General features: G+C 44.5%; 1 pseudogene; it reads right to left on the bottom strand.

Moving 5' to 3' along the window:
* Nucleotides 1–2,205: 2,205 nt before the first annotated feature.
* Nucleotides 2,206–15,556, bottom strand: part of LOC103535218 — a 38,040-nt pseudogene continuing 24,689 nt past the window's right edge.

Below are 15,556 nucleotides of genomic sequence, written 5' to 3'. Positions count from 1 at the left end.
TGGAGACATGGTACACCAGAGAGAATTGAGTCAGATAATGGAACTCATTTCAAAAATAATCTCATAAATAATTGGGCCAAAGAACATGGTATTGAGTGGATATACCATATTCCCTATCATGCACCAGCCTCAGGTAAAATTGAAAGGTACAATGGTCTGTTAAAAACTACCTTAAAAGCAATGGGTGGTGGAACTTTCAAAAATTGGGACAAGCACTTAGCAAAAGCCACCTGGTTAGTTAATACCAGGGGTTCCATCAATCGAGCTGGTCCTGCTCAGTCAGATCTTCTACACACAGTAGATGGGGACAAAGTGCCTGTGGTGCATGAGAAGAATCTGCTAGGGAAAACAGTTTGGATTTATCCTGCCTCGGGCAAAGGTAAACCCATTCGTGGGGTTGCTTTCGCTCAAGGGCCTGGACACACTTGGTGGGTGATGATGAAAGATGGAGAAGTACAATGTGTACCACAAGGGAATCTAACACTAGGTGAGAATTCCTAATTTCTGCTTGTTTAATTTAATCAGTAATGCATAGACTCTTTGGGAGTCATGAACTTGTATCCCACCATAACTACTGTTATGTGAACTGTTGCATAAACTAACAGTGTTCTATGAGTGTTTTTCAGGATGGTTTTGTGGTGATGAAACCAGAACTAGGTTCATCGTCTGGCATCCAGTAACTTCCTTGAAATTACCATCTGCAACCTGTAACTTGTGGACCATGGACATGAACTGTGAAGACTGGTCCTTCTTTTGAGAATCTGCTACAATAGATGAACATCTGCAATTGTAGACTGAATTACTTAGTGAATTTTAGCACTGAGAGATAGTAATAATTTGTGTATAGATGTGTTTAAGGATAAGAGTTAGTAATGATTAGAGTATGACGCAAATGGTATGGAATAAGGGGTGGAATGTCCTGGTTTGGGCCAGGATAAAGGTGATTTTCTGTTTCTGTACTTTTGCTTTTAGCTAAGTCCCTTGTAAGTAGTTGCATTTGCTGAAATTAACAGCAAGTTTCTCAGACAGTGTATGTGCTTCTAGGACTGATAACACTTGATGTTTATAGTTACTGCTAGAGACTGGTATGCAGAGCCAAGGACACAGAGGCCCCACCTGAACCCTCCTTTAGGGAGGAATGGACAAGATAGATGCCAGAATTGACCAAACAGAGTATTCCATCCCATATACGTCACACTCAGTATAAATTTGAGGCATCACGTGGGCCGAGCCAGATCTTTTCCTGCTTCCCTTCCTTCACCCGGCATCCTGGAAGGATCCTGTCCATTCGTCTGCCTGTGCTCCTGATCCGTGCCAGCCCATATCTGTGTGTTCCTGCCTCCGGTTCCCAACTGCTGCCGACTCCAGGAGTCCAGCCTGGACTTTCCCAGGGCTGCCCTACAGCCTCGGTGGTGACGTGAGAGTTATTGGGGGAAAGGAGGGAGGAATGTGGTTTCCATTTTCCTGTATATTTGTATATATTTAGTAATTTTACCTATTTATCACTACTGTTTTATTAAAGTTGTGTAGTTTAGTTTCCAACCCATAAGTCTCTCTCCCTTATTCTCTCTCCTTTCTCTATCAAGGAGAGACAGATTAATAGAGAGCGTCTGTTATTCGGTTTAATTGCCGGGCCAGTGTTAAGCCGTGACACCTTTATTCTGTCCAACCAGCAGAGCCATCTACCCATTCATCTATACAATGTGTACATAGCAAAGCCAATGTTTCATGTCTCCTATCCACGTCTACGGAAGTGGTTTCAGCATAACACGTTAATATCTTGTGAATAAAAATAAAGGCAATAACATGCTACAGGACAGTCAGTCCTGCCATCTGTCCATTGGCTACAACCAAGACTTCTCAAAGCCTTTTACAAAGTTTAGTAATGTGGATGAATTATCAAAAAATAAACCTACCATCCGTACAAAACAATGACAGTTTTTTGTTTTTCTTGGGCAAGTGATCCTTAGATTGCTATAATGCTTAAAACCAAGTTTATTCACCATATGAATTTTCAAAATTATTTCTTGAACATTCTATACAGTGTTTTTCCCCCTTTAACCACAAGTTCAGGATTTAATTTCCTGTAAAATTTTTGATCAGAATTCTTTTCAAGTTCCTTTTGTGTATATAAAAAAAGCAAAATATTATTTCCCATAAGTCTTTCAATGGATACTGCTGGCTTTTCCTCTCAGTCCACAATATTTATGAAGAAATTTCTCATACAATGATGAGTTCCACTACATTCTGAAAAGACTTTAACAAAGATACTTCTTGTCCATGACTGATATTGATGAAGCTGTATCCATTAGCCTAAAAAGAAAATTGTGAAAAAAAAAGGTTTAAAATTGTAATTTATTGTTTTATTGAGTGTATCTTTCTCCGGAATGTTCAATTTAATAATGTTTGCTTAGGCTGTTTGTTGAAATAGCATGTTATATCCTGTTATTTTAAAGTGTATGTTTAAGCGTACTTATAAGGAAGAAAAGTCAGAAAAATAAGAAGGGGGGGCCGACCGCAAAAGCCCGCAAAAAATTCTCTCAGCAACAGAATGAAGCCCGCGAAACAAGAACCAATGCTGGGAGAGCCCGCGAAACGAAAACCAATGATAAACTGATAAGAGACTAAGGGGAAGGGGGCTACAAAAAGTATAAAAGAACTGGTTTTACATTATTGAACTTGCGAGCCGTGGGTAAAGCTGTGACTCCCCGCCGCCCAGCGCACTGCAGCATGCTGCTTTACTTGTATTTCTCTCAATAAAAAGTTTTATTGTTGATACACTGAGTCAGTGTTTTTAACAAAAATCTTATAATTTAAAATTACGGTCGCATATTTCATGTTAGTTTAAGTTTCAACTAAGTTTAAAATTATCAAATTTTATATGAATGCACACATTAAACCACTGCAGATTTCATTGTTGATGTGAGTTAAACATGTTCCTCTATGCTGCAAGTAATTCAACTATTATGTTAGCCTTGGAAGAATTTTACCCCAAAGATATTGGATGTAATTCAAATAACCAAAAGAGAAAGATGAACTTTAAGCCATTAACATTGGACATTTTAATCAGACTTAATACAGCCACAGCAAAACCAGAAAATGCAGTACAAACGATACTTTTAAATACTAGAAATGGCATTTGTGATAAATAAAAATATTGAAGCTTTTACCAAAAAAAAAAAAAAAATTCATGGCATCAAAAGCCATTTTAATAGGACTTGACTCCCCTTTCTAACACTATAATTTCTTCCGATGCTTTGGTTGTAACCTTATCTAGGGGCACTTTCACCTTTCATTTGAGGAACTGAATTCACAAGACAAATAGCATGTTATCATTCAGCAATTAAATCCAGACAATTAAAACAGGCAATCTGGTAGGAACTGATCCAACTTATCACAAGGCCTGCTACTATAGCTTGGGAGTCGAGACAGTAGTAATAGGAAGTAGAAAAGAGCTTAGAATACTTGTTAGACAACTAAAATAATTATATTGCAACACTTTAATTCCACACCCCCACCAGTCTACACCTTTGTGAAACACAATTTAGACTGGATGTAAGGAAAATTCCTGTCTCCCTGCCATGCCTAGAAGTGGACAAAGTTGCTCCGAGACATTATGTGGTCTTTTTCCTTGGAAGTTTTCTAATACCTTCCTGGATAAATCCCTGTCCTGGTTTAGGCCAGCATAGAGTTGGTTTTCTGCCTTGTAATTTTGCTTTCAGCTAAATATCTCATAAGTAGCTGTACTTGCTGAAATTAACAGCAAGTTTCTCAGTCAGTGTCTGCTTCTAGGACTGATAACACTCAATGTTTATAGTTACGGATAGAGACAGGTATGCAGAACCAAGGCCATTGCTCAGTTCTGGGGAACATCTTGGGCTCCGGAAAGAGAAAAGGAGTAAAGAGGTCACACCTGCAACCCTCCTTTAGGGAGAGGTGGACAAGATAAATGACCAAAATTGACCAAACATAGTATTCCATCCCATACACGTCATATTTGGTATCATTTGAGGGATCACGAGGGTCAAAGCCCTTCCCTTCTTCCCCTTCTTTGCCTGTTCCTGTTTGCATCGGAATCCTGGGAAGATTCCATCCTCTGATCTGCCTGTGGTCCTGATCCATGCCAGCCCATATCTGTGTGTTCCTGCCTCCAGCTCCCAACTGGTTCTGACCTCAGGAGTCCAGCCTGGACTTTCCCAGGGCTGCCCTGCAGCCTTGGTGGGGATGTGATAGTTATTGGGGGAAAGGGAAGAGGAACGTGGTATCAATTTTCCTGTATATTTGTATATATTTAGTAATTTTTTTCCTATTTATCATTACTGTTTCATTAAAGTTGTGTAGTTTAGTTTCCAACCCATAAGTCTCTCTCCCTTATTCTCTCTCCTTTCTTTATCAGGGAGGGGGATTAATAGAGAGCATCTGTCATTCATGGCTTAGGGACTGGTGTCAACAGCAGGGTTTTGGGTTCTTTGACTATGGGGAAAATTCCATGGTACCTCGTGCCCTCAAATCAGATGGTCTTCATCTATCTAGCAGGGGAAAAATGACTATAGCCTGTAAGTTGGTGGGGCTGATCAGGAGGGCTTTAAACTACGTTTGAAGGGGGAGGGGATTGAAACCGGGCTCTCCAGAGATGAGCCCAAGGGTAGAAAGCCTGGGTTAAGAGTGAAATCAACAGTCCAGCTGAAGTGCATGTACAACAATGCATGCAATATGGGAAACAAACAAGAGGAGCTGGAAGCCACTGTGCAGCAGGAAAGCTATGATGTAGCCGCCATCACGGAAATGTGGTGGGATGACTCGCATGAATGCAGTGCTGCCATGAATGGCTACAAGCTCTTCAGAAGGGATAGACATGGTAGGAGAGGTGGAGGGGTGACTCTATATGTTAGAGTCTCTTGACTCTGTAGATCTCTAGGTAAGGAACAATAAGGTTGAGTGCCTGTGGGTCAAAATCAGGGGGAAGTACAAAAAGGCTGACATCGTGGTGGGAGACTGTTCTAGACCACCCAACCAGGATGATGAGAGCGATGAATTATTCTACAAGCAGCTGGCAGATGTCTCAAAATCACCAGCCCTTGTTCTTGTGGGTGACTTTAACCTGCCAGATGTCTCCTGAGAACTTACATAGAAGAGAAGAGGCAGTCTAGGAGATTCCTAGAGCATATAGAGGATCATTTCCTGCTCCAGCTGGTAAATGAGCCTACTAGGTATGGGTCACTCGCTTGACCTTCTTTTCACAAACAGAGAGGAGCTGGTGGGACATGTGGTGGTCGGTGGACGCCTGGGACTTAGCGACCATGAACTAATAAAGTTTTCAATATTCAGGGATACAAGGAGGGTCGCCAATAAGACCTCTACGCTGGACTTCCAGAGGGCAGATTTTGGCCTATTCAGAAGACTGATTCAGAGTGTACCCTGGGAAACAGCCCTTGATAACAAAGGGGTCCAGGAGGGATGGGCATACCTCAAGGAGTAAGTCCTGAATGCACAGGAGCAGGCTGTCCCAGTGTGCCGTAAGGCAAGCTGGAGGGGAAGATGACTGGTCTGGCTGAACAGGGAGATAATGAAGGAAATTCGGGTTAAAAAGAGAGCTTACAGACTATGGAAAAAAGGGCTGGCTACTCAGGAAGAGTTTAGGAATATAGTTAGGTCATGTAGAAAGAAAATGAGAGAGACAAAGGAATTATTTGAAGTTAATCTTGCCACTTCCATTAAGGATAACAAAAAGTCTTTCAACAGATATATCAATGGCAAAAGGAGAGGAAGGGAAACCTCCATTCTTTGTTGGACATGGGGAGAAACATAGTTACCAAAGATGAGGAAAAGGCTGAGGTATTTAACACTTTCTTTACCTCAATTTTCAACAGTAAGACAGGTTGTCCTGAGGACAGCGGTTTCTGGGGCTTGTAGAGAGAAATAATAAGAAGTTGAATAGCCTCCCTGTAATCCTGGAGGGAACTGTTAGTGACCTGCCGAGCCACTTGGATCCTCACAAGTCTATGGGATCAGACAGGATCCACCCCAGGGTGATGAGGAAGCTGTTGGAAGAGTTCACCAAGCCATTCTCTATCATTTACCAACAGTTCTGGCTCCCAGGGAAGGTCCCAGATGATTGGAAGTTGGCCAATGTCACGCCAATCCACAAAAAGGGATGAAAGGAGGACCCAGGAAACTCCAGGCCTGTCAGCCTGACCTCGGTGCCTGGCAAGGTTATGGAGCAGATCATCCTGGGGGCAATCACACAGCACCTACAGGATGGACAAGGGATCAGACTCAGCACGGGTTTAGGAAGGGCAGGTCCTGTCTGACCAACCTGAGCTCCTTTTATGATCAGGTGAGCCACCTGGTGGATGAGGAAAAGGCTGTGGATGTGGTCTACCTGGACTTCAGCAAAGTCTTTTACACTGTCTCCCATAGCATTCTCCTGAAAAAGCTGTCAGCCCACGGCTTAGACAGGGGCACTCTGCTGGGTTAGGAACTGGCTGGAGGGCTGGGCCCAGAGAGTGGTGGTGAACAGTGCTGCATCCAATTGGTGGCCTCTCACTAGTGGTGTCCCCCAGAGATCAGAGCTGAGCACAGTTCTGTTTAATATTTTCATAGATGATTTAGATGAGGGGATTTCTCTCTCCTTACTTTATCAGGAAGGGGAGGGGTTTTAATAGACAGCATCTGTTTTTGGGTTTAATTGCCGGGCCAGCGTTAAACTGTGACAGATTTATTGGTGCCCAACTGGGCCTTGAGCTAATTAGCTCGAGCCCAGTTCAAATTTTGACTCATTTACATGACTATCTTGAATTCCAACTTCAGTGGGAGGGTACCCAGAAGGCTCTGCTGAGCAGGAATCAAACTGTTTCCTTTGGAACTTTCACAGGGATATAAATTAAGCTGATCACACCATACCTGTGGTATTTAGGGTATGTAATAGTTTTCATAAGCGCTGCTTGAAAAAAGTAGTTGTGATATGGCCCACAATACTAATATACAGGGCAGTACATGGTACAGTGGTGTTTCATACAAGGATTAAAAACTTTCTTGGCAATTACATTTTCACTTTTAATTTGAGGAATTACACCACTCTGTTTCATCTTGGGCTGAGTTCAGATTCTAAACAAAATGGCATTATGCTTATTATAGTTTTGATTCTTCTACTTGCTGTCAATTTTTCTCATATGTGAAGATGTATCATCATATATTATCATATATTGGTGAGGGGTAAGACAACTACAATTAGGGGAATGAGCACACCAAGTAAAGAGAGCACTGCTATTTCTGCCTTTGCAGCCACTGCTTGCCCCCCTCACGCAAGGGCACAACTCAGATACGTCCGGCGAGCATTGCCAGAGTATCTGCTACAGCTGCAGCTGCTGCCTGTACCCCTACAGACACTGCTGCTGTTCAGAAAGTGAGCCCTGCTGCTGCTACTGCTGCAGACACTACAGCCTCTCGCCTTCAGCCCACACAGATACTCTTCGACCCTGTGACCAGGAGAAAAGGAAAACAATGGAAATCAGAAATTAGCCTTAGCCCTTCAAAGTCTGAACAAGACGACCAGGTAACAGAGGAAATAGAGGATACTGCCTCTCCTCGTAGAGCAGCCAAAGCAGACTCTAAAGCAGAGTCAGCTAAGGAGGACTCAGATTCAGAGGAATACACTCAGTCCTATTCCATTAGGGACTTGCGTACTCTGAAAAAAGACTTCAGCCATTTTGCAGATGAACCACTCCTCACTTGGTTACTCTGATGCTGGAATGATGGGGCTGATACCATAACATTAACTCAGAAAGAAGACAGGCAGTTGGGATCCCTGGCCAAAGATGCAGGTATTGATCGGGCATTTGGGGAAAAGTCATATCTTATGGATAGTCCATAAGAGTCCATATCTTATGGATATGACTCTTGTCAGCTGTAAAGGAGAGATATCCCTATAAAGAGGAAATATACTGTCCACAGATCAAAGCACGCACACTTGAAAAAGCTATCAGGTATCTGGAAGAATTGGCTGTATGAGATGTGGTCTATACTGATGATGACAATGAAGATCCTTATCACATGCCATGCTCTAAGCCTATGTTGCAAAGGTTTGGGCATGCTGCACCACCACCTTTTAACCATACACTATCACTAATGTTATGGGTTCCTGGAGAATTTGAAGGAATTTTGGGTAATGTGATTAAAACAGCATGAGAGTATGAAGATGCTGTCAAGGCCCCTCATTGGGCCTGGGTCTCAACTGTAAAGGGAACAGATGAGAAACTGCGTTTACCCTTTTTATCTCAGATAAGAGGAGGACACTGCATTGCAGACATTAAGAGGAGATGCCCACCTATGAGACTGAATTGGGAGAAACAGAATTCAGTAAGAGGAATCCTATGGGCACTCCTGAGTGAGTGTGGAGAGGACATGAAAAAGTGGGATCAGAAACCTACTGCTGTCCTACAGGACCGAGTATGTGAGTTGCTGAGTAAAGTGAATACAAAAGGAGGTCCTTCTAAAAAGAAGACTTCTCAGGTCTCCAGTGTAGAGTTACCCAATCTGAATATGCAAGTAACTCAAATCCCTGTACATCAGGTGTGAGTAATGGGGATACATTAAAGAACTGAGTATTGTGAAGGCTGATGTGAGCCTCACTGGAGTAAAGTGGCATAAACACCCTATAGTGACTGGTCCAGATGCTCCGTGCATCCTTGGCATAGACTACCTCAAGGGAGGTGACTTCAGGGACCCAAAAAGGTACCAGTGGTCCTTTGGTATTGCACCTATAAAGACTGATAATACAGAATGGCTGTGCACTTTGCTTGGCCTTTCAGATAAATCCTTTGCGGTGGGGTTGATGAAAATTTAAACAAAGCAGGTGCCAATTGCTACTTCAATAGTGCATCAATGACAATATCGCATCAACAGAGATGCTGTGATCCCCATTTACAAGCTGATTGGGCAACTAGAGAGCCAAGGAGTGATCAGCAGGACTCGCTCACCCTTCAATAGATCAGCAAGACTCACTCACCCTTCCTGCTTACAATCAAATTGTGAAACCTCTCTACAAGGTCACCTGAAAGAAGAAAGACTTTAAATGGCGCGCAGAACAACAAGCTGCTTTTGAAAGTATTAAACAGGAGATTGTGCAGACAATGGCCCTTGGACCAATTCGAACAGGGCCAGACATTAAAAATGTGCTCTACACCACAGCTGGGAACAATGGTCCTACATGGAGCCTCTGGCAGAAAGATCCAGGAGAGACTCGAGGTCAACCTCTAGGATTTGGGGGCCATAACTACAGAGGCTCCAAAGCTAACTACACAGCTACTGGAAAAGAGATACTGGCCGCATACGAAGGAGTTAGAGCTGCTTCAGAAGTGATTGGTACTGAAGCACAGCTCCTCCTGGTGCCACAATTACCTGTACTGGGTTTTCATAGAATCATAGAATCATAGAATCCTTGAGGTTGGAAGGGACCTCGAAAGATCATCTAGTCCAACCCCCCCTGCCAGAGCAGGGCCACCTAGAGCACTTCGCATAGGAACGTGTCCAGGCGGGTTTTGAATGTCTCCAGTGAAGGAGACTCCACGACCCCCCTGGGCAGCCTGTTCCAGGGCTCTGTCACCCTTACAGTAAAAAAATTTTTTCGAATATTCAACTTGAACCTCCTATGCTCCAATTTACATCCATTACCCCTTGTCCTATCACTGGTCACCACTGAGAAAAGCCTAACTCCATCTCCCTGACACTCACCCCTTACATATTTGAAAACATTGATGAGGTCACCCCTCAGTCTCCTTTTCTCCAAACTAAAGAGACCCAGCTCCCTCAGCCTTTCCTCATAAGGGAGATGTTCCACTCCCTTAATCATCTTAGTTGCTCTGCGGTGGACTCTTTCAAGCACTTCCCTGTCCTTCTTGAACTGAGGGGCCCAGAACTGGACACAATACTCCAGGTGCGGCCTCACCAATGCAGAATAGAGGGGGAGGAGAACCTCTCTTGACCTACTAACCACACCCTTTCTAATGCACCCCAGGATGCCATTGGCCTTCTTGGCCACAAGGGCACATTGCTGGCTCATGGTCATCCTCTTGTCTACCAGGACCCCCAGGTCTCTTTCACCTACACTGCTCTCCAGCAGGTCAGCCCCCAACCTATACTGGGACATCGGGTTGTTCTTCCCCAAATGCAAAACTCTACACTTCCCCTTGTTGAATTTCATCATGTTTCTCTCTGCCCAACTCTCCAGCCTAAGTCTCTCTGAATGGCAGCACAGCCTTCTGGTGTGTCAGCCACTCCTCCCAGCTTAGTGTCATCAGCAAAGTTGCTGAGGGTATATTCTATACCCTCATCCAAGTCGTTGAAGATATTGAACAACACCGGTCCCAGTACCAACCCCTGAGGGACTCCACTAGTCACACACCTCCAACCAGATTCTGCCCCATTGACTACAACTCTCTGACTCCTTCCTTTCAACCAGTTCCTGATCCACCTCACTACCTGATCACCAAACCCATACTTGATCAACTTATCTACAAGGATGCTGTGAGAGACGGTGTCAAATGCTTTACTGAAATCAAGATAAACCACATCTACCGCTCTTCCATCATCTATCCACCTAGTAATTTCCTCATAGAAGGCTATGAGGTTAGTCAAACATGATTTACCCTTGATAAAACCATGCTGACTGCTCTTGATGACCCCCATGTCCTTGATATGCCTGGAGATAGTGACAAGAACAAGTTGTTCCATCACCTTTCCAGGGATGGAGGTGAGGCTGACCGGTCTATAGTTACTTGGGTCCTCCTTCTTGCCCTTCTTGTAGACTGGAGTGACATTTGCTATCCTCCAGTCCTCAGGCACCTCTCCTGTTACCCATGACTTACTGAAGATGATGGAGAGTGGCCTAGCAATGACCTCCACCAGCTCCCTCAGCACCCTTGGATGCATTCCATCTGGACCCATCGACTTATGGATGTCCAGATTACTCAGCTGATCCCTAACCCAATCCTCATCTACCATGTCAAACTCCTCGTCTATCTTGACTACTTCTGGGGCTAAATGAATCTGGGGCTCATGCGGAAACCCTGCAGGAGTAAAGACAGAGGCAAAGAAGGCGTTCAGCACCTCTGCCTTCTTTATATCCTCTGTCACCAGGGCTCCCAGCTCATTCCTTAATGGGCAAATATTGCCTCTAGTGTTAGTTTTGCTAGCTATGTATTTGAAAAAGCCCTTTCTATTATCCTTAACCTGACTTGCAAGGTTAAGTTCCAAGGAGGCCTTAGCTTTCCTAATTGCCTCCCTACATCCTCTGACAACAGTCCTATATTCCTCCCAAGTGACCAGCCCCCCCTTCCATGATCTGTAGATTTTCCTTTTCCACTTAAGTTTTCCCAGCAGTTCCTTTTTTAACCATGCTGGTCTCCTAGCTCCCTTACTAGATTTCCTAACCATAGGGACGCTCTGATCCTGTGCTTGCAAATAGTGGTCCTTAAATATTGACCAGCTATCTTGAGCCCCTTTATCTCTTAACGCCCTGTCCCATGGGATTTCTCTTAACAGTTGATTGAGGAGGCCAAAGTTTGCCCTGTGGAAGTCCAGGGTTCTGGTCCTACTGGGTATTCTGTTCCTTCCACACAGGATCCTGAACTCTACCATCTCATGATCACTGCAGCCAAGGTTGCCATTGACCACCACAGTGTACATGTACACAGGTAGAGAATCTTCCCTTCATCATGCTACCGATGCTACATGGAGTAGCCCTACTCTCACAGAGAGCTAGGATAGAAAGACTCAATCGTCCAGGAATTGTAGAAGTGGTAACAGACTGGCCAGAAGGCACACACTTTGGAATGCCACCAGAAAAAGTGTTAAAACAGGATGAAGAAGCCCCACCATACGACCAACTACCAGAGAATGAGAAACAATATGCTCTTTTCACTGATGGATCCTGTCGTCTGGTAGGAAGCCACTGGAGGTGGAAAGCTGCTGTATGGAATCCTACACAACTAGTTGCAAAAACAGATGAAGGAGATGGTGAATCAAGTCAATTTGCAGAGGTAAAAGCTATCCAATTGGCTTTGGACATTGCTGAACAAGAAAAGTAGCCGAGGCTTTATCTCTATACTGACTCGGATGGTAGCAAATGTGTAGCGGGAGGAGCCCTTCTTGCTCCTAGGGCTGATCCTGAGGCCTCGGGGTTTAGCCCATTCCTGGACGACGTCCTAGGGCTGTTCCTGAGGCCTCGGGATCTACCCCTTCTTGCCTGCTCCTAGGGCTCCTCTAGCTATGGGCTTCTCCATCCTCACTGAAGAGTGAGAGGCCTCTCCGTGGCTGTCAGCTGCTCTCTTATTGGCCCCCTGCTCCTGCACATGCTCAGGAGGGAGGCCAGACACAGGTGAACCCACACCCACTCATCAATAACTCAGGGCACCTGGTCCTGTCTCACTACATTTCCCCCTTCTTTTTTTTTTTTTTTTTTTTTTTTTTTACACAGACATTTACATAGACATTTACATTTACATCTTTAAACATTAAACCTTTAAACATTAAACATACATCTTTAAACATTTACATCTTTAAGGAGAATTAAACATCACCTTTAAACATTTCTTTAAGGGGAATTAAACATCACACAATTTACATATATTTTTAGGGAGAATTCTCAACCCTTACACATATTTTGGGGAGAATTCTCAACCTTCTTTCTTTCAACCTTCTTTCTTTAAGGGGAATTAAGCATACCCATATATTCGCTCGATGTCAGCCCCTTTCTGGCAAAGTCTCTGCAAGTTGCCTGAGCACTCTTCACAAAGTCTCTGCAAATTGTCCCAGGCACTTGCCCTCTGTTCCAGGGTTTCTTTCCTTATGGGCCTCGGGATTTAACCCTTCCTCATGGGATTTTCCCCTCTGCTCTGGGGTTTCCTGTCCAGAGAGCTTGTTGATCATACCTTACAGGGAGAATGTTCTTGCAGTTTCTGTGCCAGCTAGATTTTCTGCAGACTGCCCGCATTCTCCACCAGATGTAGCGGGAGGAGCCCTTCTTGCTCCTAGGGTTGATCCTGAGGCCTCAGGGTTTAGCCCATTCCTGGACGATGTCCTAGGGCTGTTCCTGAGGCCTCGGGATCTACCCCTTCTTGCCTGCTCCTGGGGCTCCTCAAGCTATGGGCTTCTCCATCCTCACTGAAGAGTGAGAGGCCTCTCCGTGGCTGTCAGCTGCTCTCTTATTGGCCCCCTGCTCCTGCACATGCTCAGGAGGGAGGCCAGACACAGGTGAACCCACACCCACTCATCAATAACTCAGGGCACCTGGTCCTGTCTCACTACACAAATGCCTTATGGGGCTGGTTAAAGCAGTGGAAGCAAACCAACTGGCAATGTAGAGGTAAACCTATCTGGATTGCTGAACTGTGGAAAGACATTGCTGCTCGATTGGAGAAACTTGATGTAAAAGTGTGTCATGTGGATGCCCACGTACCTTCATATCGAGCTACTGAGGAACATTGAAACAATCAATGATCAGATGAGGCTGCTCAAGTGTTCCAAATAGATATGGACTGGGACCTTAAAGGTGAACTCATTTTAGCTAGATGGGCCCACAACACTTCAGGTCATCAAGACAAGGATGGAACGTATCAATGGGCTCATGACTGAGGGGTGCCGTAATTAAGCAAGCTGAAAGGTTGAAACCTCTGTAGTATGAAGGGAGATGGTCAAAATATAGGTATGGGGAGGCCTGGCAAATCGACTATATCACACTGCCTCAAACCCACCAGGGTAAGCGCTATGTGCTTACAGTGCTGGAACCAAGTACAGGATGTCTGGAAACATAACTTGTGCCTCATGCCACAGTCCGGAACACCATCCTGGGTCTAGAAAAACAAGTCTTGTGGAGACATGGTACACCAGAAAGAATTGAGTCAGATAATGGAACTCATTTCAAAAAATAGTCTTATAAATAACTGGGCCAAAGTACATGGTATTGAGTGGATATACCACATCCTTTATCATGCACCAGCCTCAGGGAAAATTGAAAGGTACAATGGACTGTAAAAAACTACCGCAAAGGAAATGGGTGGTGGAACCTTTAAAAACTGGGACAAGCACTTGGCAAAGCCACCTTGTTAGTTAGTTGTGATGTGAGAGGTCTTGGGGGAAGGGGGTAGGAATGTGGTATCACTTTTCTTTTATATTTGTATATATTTAGTAATTTTTCCTTTTTATCATTTTTCCTTAAAGCTGTGCAGTTTAGTTTCCAACCCATAAGTCTCTCTCCCTTATTCTCTCTCCTTTGTTTATCAGGGAAGGGAATGGGATTAATAGAAAGCATCTGCTGTTCAGTTTAATTGCCCGGACAGCGTTTAACTGTGACACTGACAAATGCCAATGAGAGCAGGATGATGACTTCTTTGTCTCTGATAGTGATGCCCTTTTTGATGCAGCCAGGCACCCTGTTGTCTTTGTTTGCTGCTGCTGTTCGCTCATGTTGAGCATGTTGTCCACCGGGACCCTGAAGTCCCTTTCCACAGAGATGCTCCCCAGACAGGTAGATCCCAGCCTGTTCTGCCACTCCCAGATTATGTGGTCCCTGGTTCAAGACCCTGCACTTCCCCACATTGAACTTCATAAAGTTCCTGTCAGCCCACCTCTTCAGTCTGTCTAAGTCATCCTGGAGGGTGGTTCTCCCTTCTGCAGTGTCAACCTCTCCACTCATCTTGGTGTCATCAGCAAACATCATAGAGTCATAGAATCAAAGAATGGCTAGGGCTAGAAGGGACCTTAAAGATCTAGTTCCAACCCCTCTGGCATGGGCAGGGACACCTTCAACTAGATCAGATTGCTCAATGCCACATCCATCTTGGCCATGAACACTTTCAGGGATGGGCAGCCACAACTGCCTTGGGCAACCTGTTCTATCATCTCACTACCTTCACAGGAAAATTTCTTTCTAATGTCTAACCTAAATCTCCCCTCTACAAGTTTTAAACCATTTTCCCTTTTCCTCTCACTACACACCCGTTAAAAAAGCCCTACCCCAGCTTTCTTGTAAGCCCCCTTCAGATATTATAAAGTCACTAAAAGATCACCTTGGAGCCTCCTCTTTTCCAGGCTGAACAACCCCAACTTCATTAGCCTGTCTTCATAGGAGAGGTATTCTAGCCTGCTGATCATTTTAGGGGCTCTCCTCTGGACATGCTCAAGGAGCTCTATTCCCTTCTTATGTCGCAGACTCCAGAACTGGACACAGTACTCCAGATGGGGTCTCACGACAGCAAAATAGAATGGAAGAATCACCTCCCTTGACCAGCTGTCTATGCTTCTTTTGATGCAACGCAGGACACGCTTGGCTTTCTGGGTTGCAAGCACACATTGATGTGTTAAGCTTCTCATGTTAAGCTTCTGGTCCACCACCACCCCCAAGTCCTTCTCTTCAGGGCTGTCTTCAATCCCTTCTCTTCCCAATCTTCATTTGTGCATGGGATTGCCTTGAGGCTGGTGCAGAACCTTGTACTTGGCCTTGTTGAACTTCATGCAGTTTGCATGAGCCTACTTCTCAAGCCTGTCTAGGTCCCTCTGG

Source organism: Calypte anna, chromosome W (genome assembly GCF_003957555.1).
Source record: "Calypte anna isolate BGI_N300 chromosome W, bCalAnn1_v1.p, whole genome shotgun sequence".
Taxonomy (NCBI): Eukaryota; Metazoa; Chordata; class Aves; order Apodiformes; family Trochilidae; genus Calypte; species Calypte anna.
This window is presented reverse-complemented; position numbering and strand designations above follow the sequence as displayed.